The sequence below is a fragment of the Bufo gargarizans genome, chromosome 3 (genome assembly GCF_014858855.1).
Source record: "Bufo gargarizans isolate SCDJY-AF-19 chromosome 3, ASM1485885v1, whole genome shotgun sequence".
Classification (NCBI taxonomy): domain Eukaryota; kingdom Metazoa; phylum Chordata; class Amphibia; order Anura; family Bufonidae; genus Bufo; species Bufo gargarizans.
Window position 1 is genome coordinate 475,081,967 of NC_058082.1, and position 15,149 is coordinate 475,097,115.

The 15,149-nt window shown below is 42.9% G+C and overlaps 1 protein-coding gene and 1 long non-coding RNA gene across 2 annotated transcripts in view; one reads left to right on the forward strand and one right to left on the reverse strand.

Annotated features, from left to right (window-relative positions):
* LOC122930378 (transmembrane protein 211-like) overlaps positions 1-15,149 on the forward strand; it is a 251,837-nt gene that overhangs the window by 120,882 nt on the left and 115,806 nt on the right. The window lies entirely within an intron of this gene.
* Positions 1-15,149, reverse strand: part of LOC122930379 — a 33,353-nt gene that overhangs the window by 4,633 nt on the left and 13,571 nt on the right. The window contains exons 2-3 of the long non-coding RNA XR_006388125.1: positions 2,420-2,656; positions 1,669-1,774 (exon numbers count right to left, since the gene is read on the reverse strand). This is a non-coding gene — a long non-coding RNA (uncharacterized LOC122930379). The remainder of the gene's footprint in view (positions 1-1,668; positions 1,775-2,419; positions 2,657-15,149) is intronic.

Sequence of the window (15,149 nt, forward strand, 5' to 3'; positions counted from 1 at the left end):
ACACTGACAAATGTAAGGTTATGCGCATGGGAAGGAATAATGCAAGTCACCCGTACATACTAAATGGTAAAACACTGCTAACACTGACATGGAAAAGGACTTAGGAATTTTAGTGGACAGCAAACTAAGGCTATTTTCACACTAGTGGCAGCCTTCTCCAGCAGGCTTTTTACCCCGAAAATTAATCTTCTAATTCTCCCATGCATAACAATGTAAAATATATGTATATTGTATAACATACGGCATCTGCTCCAATGACTGCTTATGCAGTCTATGTGCTGTACATGGAGGAACATCATCTAGGTACAGAAATGTTTTATTGAAAGCACAAAAGATTAGGCTATTACGTAAGATATTATTTGTGCAAGAGGTTTCTTGTGGCTTTTTGTTTTGAAGGGAGGGGAGTTGCTTGGTAATTTTTTATCCTTTTTTTTACATTCATTAATATTTTCTACTCATTTGAATTTACTTCTTGTTTTCTACATTTTGATCATTTCTCTGCTGCCTGTGAATGGGATCTGAGCTGCGTGCAGTATCGGAGAATAGAGTAGGACAAGAACGGAGTACTACGCAGTGTTTAGCGCTGTGGTGTTCTGACTCACTCATTACTTCTGAAACCTGTGGCTCCCGCTATCAGCTGATCCGTGGAGGCGCATTGGACAAAACAATGAAGCAGCTTTGCATATATCTGTAAAATATCTGTAAAGAATAAATCAAGGCAACTGGACTTACTGTAGATTTCTTGAAAACGTTTCACTCGTTCTTCCAACGAGCTTTCTCAATTCTGAGTGACTGTACAAAAATTCTGGGAATAAATATGTAACTGAATCAACATCTGGTAATTATACCCAGCAAGGGGTCAGAGGTCATTATACCCAGCAGGGTCAAAGGTGTTGATTCCATTATCCTAATTGGAGTCAGTAGGTGATAATGACCTCCCAGAAAAAGGTGTCAAGACAGCATTGTATGTCGAGGCCGATTGGTACAAACGAGGTGTGAAAAGGAGGCCATCTATGTAAAAATGGAGAAGCCAAGCTTGAATAGAGGCGGGGGGGGGGGGGTTAGACATCTATTGTCTGCCACGTATAATGCTGTCTTGACACCTTTTTCTGGGAGGTCATTATTACCTACTGGCTCCAATTAGGATAATGGAATCAACACCTTTGACCCCATGCTGGGTATAATGACCTCTGACCTCTTGCTGGGTATAATTACCAGATGTTGATTCAGTTACATATTTATTTCCAGAATTTTTGTACAGTCACTCAGAATTGAGAAAGCTCGTTGGAAGAACGAGTGAAACGTTTTCAAGAAATCTACAGTAAGTCCAGTTGCCTTGATTTATTCTTTACAGATATACCATCACCTGGATAAATGAGAACCTTCACAGACAGCTTTGCATATAATTTAGCTGTTTTCAGCACTGGTTTCTAAAAACAATATCCTAGAACTGTAGAAATACATTTATATTATTACAAATATTATAAATTATTAAAATATCTTTGTGGAAACATTTAATGAAGGCCTATCAGCTCTGTCAATAATTGCATCCCCACTAGTATAACAATTCTGGATCAACCTTTTTTTTTAGAACTCTGCTTTGTGCTATTGTTCTACCTAGAAATTTATGAATAAATTGAGACCTGGGAGCAGCCAGTTCGTACATACTCTGACACTACTATGTGAGGACAGACCCTTTGACAAGTGGAATGGTAACAGGAAGTTGATAATTTCTTGTTATTCTGGAGGAATGACAGCACAGTACAACGCACCCCTGCAACAGAGAACACACCGGTTAGGTTTTGTAAGCTTTGGATGTTTGCCCTTTATAAACTGCTTACTGTATACATAGCATCCTAGGCCTGACTGTATATACTTGCGGCCTATAATGTTTATATGACTGTTCCTGTTTATATATATATAAACCCATTTAATATTGAATCCTATGCAAGTGATTTCATGTTTTCATGACGTGCTATGTCTCACGGGGGATGCAAATAAGGAGCATCCGATTCCTACATGTTTCTTCCTTGTTGGGTTACAATTTCCGCTTACTCTTTGTATAATAAAATGTTAGACAATTTCCTATAAACTTTTTGTATTAATTCTTCACAATTGTTCAATCAATAAGACCCTCTAAATCTTCTTTAAAAGGGTTTTAAGGGAACAATTATGTGGCCACAAGCAGCACATCACCGCTGAAGCCAGTCATTGGCTGCAGAGTCATATAACCATGCTATGCCGGATATAAACACTCTGGGGACCGGAGCCCGGACACACTGGTGGAGGACTAGAGCGGCTGGGAGCAGGTGAACATGAATCTTGTTTTTACAGAGGCGGGCTTCGAGCACTAGATAAAAAGTTATTATGCCTGGAAAACCCCTTTACGCTTACCAAGTCAACTTTGAACTGTACTTACAGTGGTTACTCTTCTTAGCTCCATGTCCACTATATGGGTCTTGTTCACATCTGCACGGACAGCTCCATCAGAAGGCTCCATGGCTGGTCCGTCAAAAAAAGCTACACAGGGCTTACAGCGCTATTTTGTCTGGCAGAAGGCCTTCAGACACCATTATGGTCAATGTGGTCCATCTGGCGTTGTTTATGTCCATCATGCAACGGATCAGGTGCTTCCATTACTTCCGTTCTTCTACTCCTACAGTGGAGCAAATCAACAGAAAAAAAATTGCTGACACGATCAAAGCTTTTTTGTGTTTGATTATTGCTGACCCACTTGGCAGCGTCATATCAGCCAATCGCTGGTCAAACTGCTAGCTAGGACCCGATTACCCTTAAATGGACATGTAAGGGTAGATTTAGGGTAGACATTGATGAATGCTTTTATATTGTCAGAAAAAAAAAATTAAAATGTAAAAAAATAAAAGTGAAGAAATACAAATGACCTGTATTGTTCATGAAATAAATGTTGCACAAATCACATCACTAGCCCAACAATTAAAAAATTTATAGCTGTTAAACTAAGGTGTGCTAACTGGTCCTGGATGCCCAAAATACACCAGACCCGAGCCAGTAAAATACATATTGTACCGTGCACGTCACATAGATTACAGTGGACTGCAGAAGCTAATTCTGCATGTTTTTGACATCTGACATGAAGCAGGCTTGTGTACTTCAGGGTAGGCATTAGCCTGTACTTACAGGCTCCTTGAGATATTGTTAGCTATGGAGCATAAAATAGCCATAATGACTGTTTTGATTCTTATTCCTGTGGTTTTTGTGTGTGCCTCATTTCTATGAGGTTTTTTAAGGTGCTTTGCTTCTAGTCTTCAAGAAAAGATGACGGCCCATTCGCTGCTTATTTGCTATGCTGATTTTATAACATATGGCTATAATACATTTGATATAGAGATGAGTGAATTTTTTTAAATTCTTTTCAGGTCCGATTTGATGAATTAAAAAAAAAAAAATCGATTCAGGTGCAAATCAATTGTACCCATATCAAATATGCTCTAGTTGCCCTGAAAGTTGGTACAGTATATATCACTCTGTGCTCTCCTAGTACTTATATTTTTTCTGGGAAGACTGGAGGAGGAGAGAGAGAGTCTCTCTCTCTCTCTCTTAAAAGCCTGTTCAATCAGTGATTTTTCATCATAATATTTTCCCGTGGTGGTAGCCTCAAACTGTTCTATCAGTGTTTTTTCTTAAAAAGATTTTCCATTGGTGGTAGCCTTAAACTATTCAATCAGTGAATTTCCATAATAAGATTTGTATCTATTGCTGTGCTTCTCTGGAAAAGAGACACGCAAGCTAGTCTCCTTTCCCAAAAGAAAGGAAAACTGAGAGTCTTATACCAGGAACCCAGCTCTTTCGGGGTAACTACCCTTTAACAGAGCAGAATAAATTAAATTTGCTTGGCTGCTTGAGAGGCCTTAGTTGGGTTACTATATCTCCTTATGGAGGGCACAGAGTATACATGAGGAATATCATAAGCCAGTCAACGCTCCTGTAGGTTTTTGGGTAAAAAATATGTGAATATTAGCATCATATTATTAAAATATTAATATCTGACCGGTGGGGATCTGACTCCCAGCAACCCCATCAGTCAGCTGTTAGAAGAGGATGTGGTGCTCCAGTGCTCAGTCCTGTTTAAGTCAATTGGCCTAGGCTGCAATAGCAAGCACAGCCACTATACAGTGTGCGGCACTGCGCTTGGTATGCAACGAGGAGACCGCAGGACTAGCAAGAGCACCACAGCTTCTCCAAGCAGCTGACGATAGGTCATCAATATTCTGCTGAGGACAGGTTATCAATATACTACTCTGGGAAAAACCCTTTAACACAGACAGCCCATTTAAAGGAGTTTGCTGGGATTTACATATTGATGACTTTTTCTCAGAATAGGTCATCAATATCAGATCACTGGGGGTCTTACATCTGGCAGTTACAAACTACAGATCTAGCAAGAGCCAACATCAGTGACCTGACAGTGTAGCAAGCTTTGAACATTGTTAAACTAAGCCAGTGAGATAAGCTTGTGAGTTAACACTCCAGGGTTTATTTTATCACCTCCTACATCTGAATACTGTATGAGCCGGAGGGAGAAGGCTTGGACCACTCCGTTGTTGTACTGCCAGGGTACTGCAGCTCAGCTCCCAATAAAATGCCCGGTGTCAGACCCCCACCGATCTGATGTTGATGAACTCTTCTGAGGATAGGTCATTAAGTCCAAGAAAACTACATTGAATCTGCCACTGCGAGCAACCCTGTTCCAGAGAAAATTATCTTTATAATACCTGTAGGTCCTGACAGACCATGTGGACAGAGCTTTGTCTTTGTGAGACAACCCTTGGCACCTTAAAAGACAGTTCCACGCTAGCCTGACATGAATAAGCACACAGAGACGTACCACCTAAACAGTCAGGTACAGTCCTACCTGGACTGTAGTCCTTCTCAGGCACATACTGAGTTTCCTGACCCTCATGGACTTCTCGGCAGCCAGATTGTAACTTTGGTCGTAACTGGCCCAGTATGCTCTCTCTGTACTGTCTAACCTCCAGTGTCATCTCAGAAAGGGTTTTCAGCACAGCAGGTGGCATCGTCACATATAAATGGACAAACTTGTCCTCTGTCAGTGTACAAAACATCACTTTCGTAAAAATAAATAAAGCATGGATCTGTGAGGATTTTCACACACTTTCAGCTAATGAATTGAGCTGCCATTGCTGACAGTGCCCCATCATGACACTGTTTGCCTGCCTACCTACCATCAAGCTTTGTACTGTATGAATGCTGCTGCTGCCGCTTGCCAACTACTACTCCCTACTACTTATCCCTGCTCTGCCACTTCCATCACCCCTAATGCCACTAGCATTACAACTACACAGCCGCCACAACTACTACTACCCCAACACAGCCACACACAAATCAAATGCCTTATCTGTTCCATGTTAAGCTGCTACTGCTAGTGAGTTATTGGATCACACTCTAGGTGGGGAATCTTTCGTGGATGTCAGGAGACGCTTCCTAGGCCGAGTTGCAATATAGAGAAAAACTCCTGAAAACCACTTGTATGCTTTAAGTGCAGTACTTTATTGCATAGGCTGTTTTCCAGTTTACAAAACGTTTTTCGGCATATAGCCTTCCTCAGAACACTGGATGAGCCACTTGTGCTGGTATAGTAATATGGACTATTGGCGCCAAAATACAGGGCAGCAGCCTACATCTCACAAGCGCACTCCAGGCCACAGATCCCCCAAACCTCGGACCTTAGTCCATATTACTATACCAGCACAAGAGGCTCATCCAGTGTTCTGAGGAAGGCTATGTGCCGAAAAACATTTTGTGAACTGGAAAACAGCCTATGCAATAAAGTACTGCACTTAAAGCATACAAGTGGTTTTCAGGAGTTTATCTCTATAGTGCTGCTACTGCTGGCACTTTCCACATCCACGCTGTACTGCTGCTACTCCCAAATAAAAGGTAGAATTTTTCCAGGCTTCTGACAATTAAGACTTGTATGTGTATAAATCCGAGCATTCTGCCCCCATTAATGCATAATTTTTGGATGCTTGTGCAGAACAAGCCACTGCATCCTATGACATTAATGTGTGTGTGTGTAAACAAGGGATTGGCCCCCATTAAGGCAACATTTTTGGATGCTTGGTGCCAAGCCACTGTTTTTTTTCCATAGTATAGTGTGTGTTTAAACACCAGCTGCCCCCAATAAGAGTAAACAGTATTGTAAGAAGTGCTGTAGTAAAATAAAAGATGTGCTGTGGTTGGTTAATATGGGCAAAAATTAAAGCTGTGCTGTGACTGGCTGCTATGAGCAACACAGTTTGTTTTTTAGACAGCACATGCAGGGGAGATGAGGAGCAGACTGAAATGCAGGGGAGATGAGAAGCAGTGCCTCAGCAGTTACAGTAAGATTACTGTATATAGAGTATCTACTGTATCTAGAGGGTAAAAAAAGCAGGCTGGTTTGAGAGCTGCATTTATACAAGCAGGCAAATAACATGAGTTTGTTCGCGTTCGCTTGTTTGAGTTAGGCCTTATGCACACGACCGTTGTGTGCATCCGTGGCCGTTGTGCCGTTTTCCGTTTTTTTTTGCGGACCCATTGACTTTCAATGGGGTCCGTGGAAAAATCGGAAACTGCACCGTTTGGCAGCCGTATCCGTGATCCGTTTTTCCTGGCCGTGAAAAAAATAGGACCTGTCCTATTTTTTTCACGGCCAACGGTTCACGGACCCATTCAAGTCAATGGGTCCGTGAAAATCACGGATGCACACAAGATTGTCATCCGTGTCCGTGATCCGTGTCCGTTTTTTCCTATCATTTCAATGGCAAACTTGACTTAGATTTTTTTTTCATTTTTCATGTCCGTGGATCCTCCAAAAAACAAGGAAGACCCACGGACGAAAAAACGGTCACGGATCACGGACCAACGGAACCCCGTTTTGCGGACAGTGAAAAAATACTGTCGTGTGCATGAGGCCTTAGGCCCCATGCACACGGCCGTTGTTCACGGCCGTGTGCGGGCCGTGGAACCGCGGCCTGGATCCCTCCTGAGAGCAGGAGCGCACGGCGTCACTGGTTGCTATGACGCCGTGCGCTCCCTGCTGCCGGCACAGTACAGTAATACACTGGTACGATCTATACCAGTGTATTACTGTACTGTTCCGGCAGCAGGGGGCGCACGGCGTCATAGCAACCAGTGACGCCGTGCGCTCCTGCTCTCAGGAGGGATCCAGGCCGCGGTTCCACGGCCCGCACACGGCTGTGAACAACGGCCATGTGCATGGGGCCTTAAAGTGTGTTTTTGTATTAAGTGTGTGACTTTAGATTACGTGACTTGAGATGCATATCTTTGTTCAAAATGTGAGCAAATTGCCCATTTGGAATCGCACATCGGGTATCTAAACTGGCGAATTTCAACACTGAGAAGCGTTGACAATTTGGAAAAGAGTTTGCTGTTCACTGAGCAAGCACTCTATGGGGTAGATGTGGGGGAGTGTGGTAGCGAACAGGCTCAGGAAAGTGAGGTAGCTAGCTGGGTAACAGTTAGAAAGCGGGATAGAGGGAAGAGTGCCAGGGAGGCTAGCCCTGATCTGACACACCCCAACAAGTTTGCACGGTTGGTAGATGAGGGAGGGGATGTCAGTTCACGGAGAGCACTGCTGCAAACAGACACTTCTTCTACCAGTCAGGGGAATGTCAGCTCCAGTAAGCAGGGGACCAGGAGAGCAGGGCAGGCCAGACAGGTGCTTGTAATGGGAGACTCAATTATTAGGGGTACAGATAGGGCAATCTGTCACAAAGACTGGGATCGTAATGTGTTGTCTTCCTGGCGCTCGAGTTCAAATCTCCGCGGATCGGGTTGACAGATTACTGGGAAGGGCTGGAGAAGATCCAGTGATCATGCTCCATATTGGAACCAATGACAAAGTTAGAGGTAGGTGGAGTGTCCTTAAGAATGATTTTGGGATTTAGGACAAAAGCTTAGGGCAAGGACCTCAAAGGTAGTATTTTCCGAAATACTACCAGTATCACAAGCCATACAAGAAAGGCAGCAGGATATTAGGGACAAGTGGCTCAAGAACTGGTGTAGGAAGGAGGGTTTGGGTTCCTGGAAAACTGGTGCCGACTTCTGTTGGCTACAGGCTCTATCGTAGGGATGGGCTGCACCTCAATGAGGAAGGGATAGCTGTGTTGGGGGAGAAAATGGCTAGAAGGTTGGAGGAGTGTTTAAACTAGGGACTGGGGGAGGGTAATTGCGTTATAGGATGGGAAGATAGTGCAGATAGAGACCGGGGGCAAGGTATTTGGACTGGGGGAGAAATGGAAGGAGGGACTAGAACAGCTCAGAAGGAAAAGTGTAGGGTACAAAATAGACATAAACCTCTCAACTGTATGTATACTAATGCCAGAAGCCTGACTAATGCAACTGGGGAACTGGAATTAGTGATGTGTGGGAATAACTGAGACATGGCTGAATGATAGCTATGACTGGGCGGTTAATGTACAGGGTTACAGTCTGTTTAAAAAGGCAAAAAATGGTGAGGGGGAGGGGTCTGCCTTTATGAAAAGTCCTGGCTAAAGCCCACAGTCCGAGAAGATATAAGTGATGGACATGAACATGTGGAGTCACTGTGGGTAGAAATGCATGGAGGCAAAAACAATAATACATTACTAATAGGAGTTTATTATAAGCCACCTAATATACCAGAGTCCACAAAAAATCTGCTACTAAACGAGATAGACGAGGCGGCAAATCATAACGAGGTGGTTATTATGGGGGACTTCAACTACCCAGATATAGACTGGGAAACTGAAACTTGTTTATCTCAAAGGTAACAAGTTCTTGGCAATAACCAAAGGCAATTACCTTTCCCAACTGGTTCAGGACCTGACTAGAAGGACAGCCATATTGGACTTAGTATTAACCAATAGACCTGACAGAACAACAGATGTACAGGTCGGGGGACACCTGGGAAATAGTGACCATAAAGTAATAACCTTCCAATAATCATTTATATATTTTTATACCTTTGTGACCTTATTTGATACCTTTTATACATTATTTCTTTTTTTATATATATCCACATTGCTTTTACTATATTAGCAATAAATTATCATTTAATTCAACTATCACCTGTTTGTCGTCCACCTAATTGCCAGATACAGAGTACAAGTCTACCAATCAAACCCTATAAATCTGAAGGTGTCGGCCCTTTACAGAGTAATGAGGGGGGAGTTGCAGAGAGTGATAAGGAGAAAGCAAAGCTATTAAATATTTTTTTCTCCACTGTATTCACTGAAGAAAATAAACTGTCAGATGAAATGCAGAATGTAAAAGTTAATTCCCCATTAAAAGTGTCCTGTCTGACCCAAGAAGAAGTACAGCGGCGTCTTAGAAAGATTAAAATAGATAAATCGCCAGGACCAGATGGCATACATCCCCGTATCCTAAGAGAATTAAGTAATGTCATAGCCATAGCCTTATTTCTGATATTTAAGGACTCTATACTGACAGGGAGTTTTCCACAGGATTGCTGCATAGCAAATGTAGTGCCAATATTCAGAAAGGGTCTAAAAACAGAGAAACCAGAAACTATAGGCCGGTAAATTTAACATCTGTTGTGGGTAAACTGTTTGAAGGTTTTCTAAGAGATGCTATCTTGGAGTACCTCAAGGAAAATAAGCAAATAACTCCATATCAGCATGGCTTCATGAGGGATCGGTCATGTCAAACTAATTTAATCAGTTTCTATGAGGAGGTAAGTTCTAGTCTTGACAGCGGCGAATGAATGGATGTCGTATATCTGGACTTCTCCAAAGCATTTGACAGTGTGCCGCATAAAAGGTTAGTATATAAAATGAGAATGCTCGGACTGGGAGAAAACATCTGTATGTGGGTAAGTAACTGGCTCAGTGATAGAAAATAGAGGGTGGTTATTTACGGTACACACTCAGATTGGGTCACTGTCACTAGTGGAGTACCTCAGGGGTCAGTATTGGGCCCTATTGTCTTCAATATATTTATTAATGATCTTGTAGAAGGCTTGCATAGTAAAATATAATTTTTTGCAGATGACACTAAATTGAGTAAAGTAATTGACACTGAAGAGGACAATATACTGCTACAGATGGATCTGGATAGGTTGGAGGCTTGGGCAGATAAGTGGCAGATAAGTGGCAGATGAGGTTTAACACTGACAAATGTAAAGTTATGCACATGGGAAGGAATAATGCAAGTCACCCGTACATACTAAATGGTAAAACATTGGGTAACACTGACATGGAAAAGGACCTAGGAATTTTAGTGAACAGCAAACTAAGCTGTAGAAACCAGTGTCAGGCAGCTGCTGCCAAGGCCAATGAGATAATGTGTCGCAAAAGGGGCATAGATGCCCGTGATGTGAACATAGTCCTACCACTTTACAAATCACTAGTCAGACCACACATGGAGTACTGTGTACAGTTCTGGGCTCCTGTGAACAAGGCAGACATAGCAGAGCTGGAGAGGGTACAGAGGAGGGCAACTAAAGTAATAACTGGAATCGGGGGACCACAGTACTCTAAAAGATTATCAACATTAGGGTTATCCACTTTAGAAAAAAGATGACTGAGGGGGGATCTAATTACTATGTATAAATATATCAGTACAGAGATCTCTCCCATCATCTATTTATCCCCAGGACTGTGACTGTGACAAGGGGACATCCTCTGCGTCTGGAGGAGAGAAGGTTTGTGCACAAACATAGAAGAGGATTATTTACGGTGAGAGCAGTGAGACTATGGAGCTCTCTGCCTAAGTTCACTAAAGAGTTCAAGGGGGGCCTGGATGTATTTCTGGAGTGTAATAATATTACAGGCTATAGCTACTAGAGATGGGTCGTTGATTCAGGGAGTTATTATGATTGTCGGATTGGAGTCAGGAAGGATTTTTTTCCCCTTAAGTGGGGAAAATTGGCTTCTACCTCACAGGTTTTTTTTTTGCCTTCCTCTGTATCAACTTGCAGGATAACTGGCTAAAAGATAACTGGATGGACAAATGTGTTTTTTCGGCCTTATATTCTATGTTACTACTATGTTACTATGTATACATTTTAATGTAAGCTGCATCAAAAGCAAAATATTAGAAGCTTCTAGGACCCTGTTGACTGGACTTGACAACCCCCTAGTATTTTAAGTTGGATCATGAAGAGTATATGTACCGAGCTTGGTTGAGAGCCATCAAGGATAATAGGAGCCTATGAAGATCAAACAAACTATTACTTTAGCACATACTCTACTCACAAAAGGTTAGGAATATTTGGCTTTTGGTAATTTATGAAAAATGTTAAAAGTTTACGTTACAGTGATATTATATCATGAAAGTAGGTAATTTAGGTAGAAGCATGCAATGGTGATTTCCTCAACTCAAACAATTTATTAAAACAAAAGCCAACAACAGTGCTGGGTATACCCCCACAGAAAATGTCAGTGTCTCAATAACTTGTCATGTGGTCCTGTGCATTAATTACAGCTTGACAATGGCGTCTCATGCCGTTCACAAGTCGACTTATTGTCTGCTGAGGCATTGCATCCCACTCTTCTTGAAGGGTGGCCCTCAGGCCACTAAAGTTCTGGGGTACAGAGTTACGAGTCTATACAAGTGTCACGATCAGTGTGGGGGAAAAACTCCACATTGAACACAGGAGGGAAGGGGATCAGTAACTGGGTCTGAAAACTAGGGAAGGAACAGGTCACCTCCTTAAAGGGAGTCTGTCACCACATTTGACCATATTAGACAGATCCTATAGAGTTATATGTGCCACCCAGCAGTTAAAAACGGTACCTTTGTTGCATATAACCGAGTCTTCTTTCTGCCAAAAATGAACTTTGAAGATTGTGTAAACGAGCCCTCTCAAGTGCCCAGGGCGGTGTCTCAATCTTTCGAGCCCAAGACCGGACCTCCCTAACGGCTCATAACGGTCTTGGGCTCGAAAGATTGAGACACCGCCCTGGGCACTTGAGAGGGCTCGTTTACACAATCTTCAAAGTTCATTTTTGGCAGAAAGAAGACTCGGTTATATGCAACAAAGGTACTGTTTTTAACTGCTGGGTGGCACATATAACGCTATAGGATCTGTCTAATATGGTCAAATGTGGTGACAGACTCCCTTTAACAACCCTAATCCGGGCCCTAACTACCTATCAATAAGAATAGACCTTGAAGGTAGGAATATTTATATGCTATATACCTAGGCCCTTATATCTCTATAATGCCCTGGAATGAGGTTAGGACCAGAGACAACCCATTCCTCCCCAGATGGATGAATGGAAGTCTCTGTCTCAGGCCCAGATACAAACAACATGGAATATAACAAACACAAAACAATAAAAAAAGACAAGACTTATCTGAAAGTAGAAAACTGGCAACTCCAGAAGCACCAGTCTCCAGTAGCCGTTCCCTAATGATGTGACCTCAATTAGCTAGCACATTGTCATCCATGATGATAAAATTAGGCCGGTGTTGTTCATGCAGAGGCACAATGACTGGATAAGGCTACCTTCACACTAGCGTTAAAGGGAGTCTGTCACCACATTTTAGCATGTTAGACCGTTAAAATAGGGTTATGTGATCCAGCCAGAACATAAAAACGGTACCTTTGTGGTAGAAAACGGACTTTTCAATTTGCCGAAAACAAAGTTATAAGATTATCTTCTGAGCCCTCTCAAGTGCCCAGGGCGGTCTCTCAATCCTCGGAGCCCCAGGCAGGCACCTCCTAAATGGCTGATAACTCCTCCCTCCGTGCGCCTCTGCCCGCCCGTTTACTCCCCTCCCCTGTCCTTTTCCACTGCTGCTGTGCGGTCCAAATCGTAGCGGGCGCATGCGCAGTAGGTATTGCGATGCCCTGCCAGGAGCGGGCATCGCATTGCGCATGCGCCCGCTACGATTTGTACCGCACAGCCGCAGTGGAAAGGGACAGGGGAGGGGAGTAAACGGGTCGGGCAGAGGCGCACGGAGGGCGGAGTTATCAGCCGTTTAGGAGGTGCCTGCCTGGGGCTCCGAGGATTGAGAGACCGCCCTGGGCACTTGAGAGGGCTCAGAAGATAATCTTATAACTTCGTTTTCGGCAAATTGAAAAGTCAGTTTTCTACCACAAAGGTACCGTTTTTATGTTCTGGCTGGATCACATAACCCTATTTTAACGGTCTAACATGCTAAAATGTGGTGACAGACTCCCTTTAAAGTTTTCCGGTATTGAGTTCCATCATAGGGGCTCATTACCAGAAAAAAACGCTTCAGTTTTGTCCCAATGCATTCTGAATGGAAAGCAATCCGTTTAGTATGCATCAGGATGTCTTGAGTTCAGTCCCTTTTACGGTATTTTCTCCGGCCACAATTCTGGAACACTTGCTGGTCCCAAGTGTCCTGGAAAAACGGATCCGCAGACCTTTTAATCTGTGAAAAAGATAAATTCCGGATGCAATGCATTTGTCAGACGGATCCGCATCCGGATCCAGAAACAAATAATATCCGGCAGGCAGTTCTGTATTGACTTGACACAGCTGTCCACACTGTAACACACCTCCAGCAAAGGCTTGTATGGTGACAACAGTGGCTGATGCATAGCGCTCACCTTGACGTCTCCAACATAGTTGGTGGCCATCATTTCTGCTCAGTGTGAATTGACTTTCATCAGTGAACAGCACTGAGGCCCACTGGTCACTTGTCCAGCTTAGATGCTCCCTGGCCCATGCAAGACGATGACACCTGTGCCTGGTGGTGTGGTCAGGTACCCTTGCAAGTGGTCCAGCACACAGACCATGCTGATGTAAGCTGTTTTGAATGGTCTGACGTGACACTTGGGTACCTCTCATCTGGAGTTGTATGGCATTCATCATCCGGTTCCGCAGGGTATTGTTCACAATTAAGCTGTCATCAGTGTGGGATGTGTCCAAAGGATGTCCATTTCTATGCCTTTCTGTGACTCTTCCAGTCTCTCTGTAGCTCTGTTGCAACCTGCTCATGACACTTTGTGACAGTCTAAGGTCAGTGGCCACTTCCTCCTTGAGGCCTCGCAATGGTGAGGTACTGTTGATCAATTATTAGATGTCGTCTTGATCTCATGATGTCAAAATCTGAACAGCATGATGAGGAGGACTGTTTAAATACCAATTCTAATTGAACCAGGAAATGTATTGGGTTATACAGTATATTTATATATATATATATATATATATACACCATACACACACAGTGTAAAAGATGAAAGAAAGAACAGAAGCCTCTGCTGATTGATAAACATATGTTTCCAGGCTAGAAACTATTGCATGGTGCCCCCATTTTATATACCACAGATGTATATATATATATATATTTCACAGAACACTAAAGCATCTCATGTTTACCCAGGGAAAGTGGCTTGGTCTTCTGCTCCGCACACAGCTGCTGCAGCTCATTGCACTGGTTAAGAGGCAAATCATACAAACAGAGCCCAGAGCCTGGTGGCACATAAAATGTAATGACTGTGACAATGACTTAGCAGCCAGTCGCACAGGCAGCCTTTTTATGTATTTATGGCTCTCTATTCTGCTCTGACTTACGGAGAGTTGCTCCGTACAGACCTGCAGCAGATGGCTAACTCTGCTCAGGCGTTTAATGGTCTGAATTACTCTTGGATGCTTGCGCGGAGAACAGCTTTGTAAGAACGCCCCGACACTCTGTTGGCAGGCATAATAAAGCTGGAGCGAACGCTACTTTTGTATATACCCTCGAGTGCGACTTCAAAAAACGTTGGTAGGATTTCACCTCGCGCAGCTCCTACAAAGAGCATGGCTCAATATGACAGCATATGATTTACTGTCTTTCATTTCACATCTATCTAGAAAAGCATGGGAAATTTGCCCTTTAATATCTTTAAGTCTCGAAGTGAAGAATTTCATTCTCATATGTAGGACACACGCTTTTATGACAGGATAAGTAGGAAAAGACAAGCTGGAATCATTTGCATATAAAGTAGAAGATTGCATTTAATGAGACGTCTAGTAAATTTCATTTTCAGGAGATTTATCAGAATTGATGCCAAGGAAAAAGTAGATGTCGTTGCCTATAGCAAGCGCCTCTCATTTTTTTAAAGGCCCTTTGGAGAGTGAACAACTACTGGACAACTACTCCTCTTTTGATTTGTACCCATT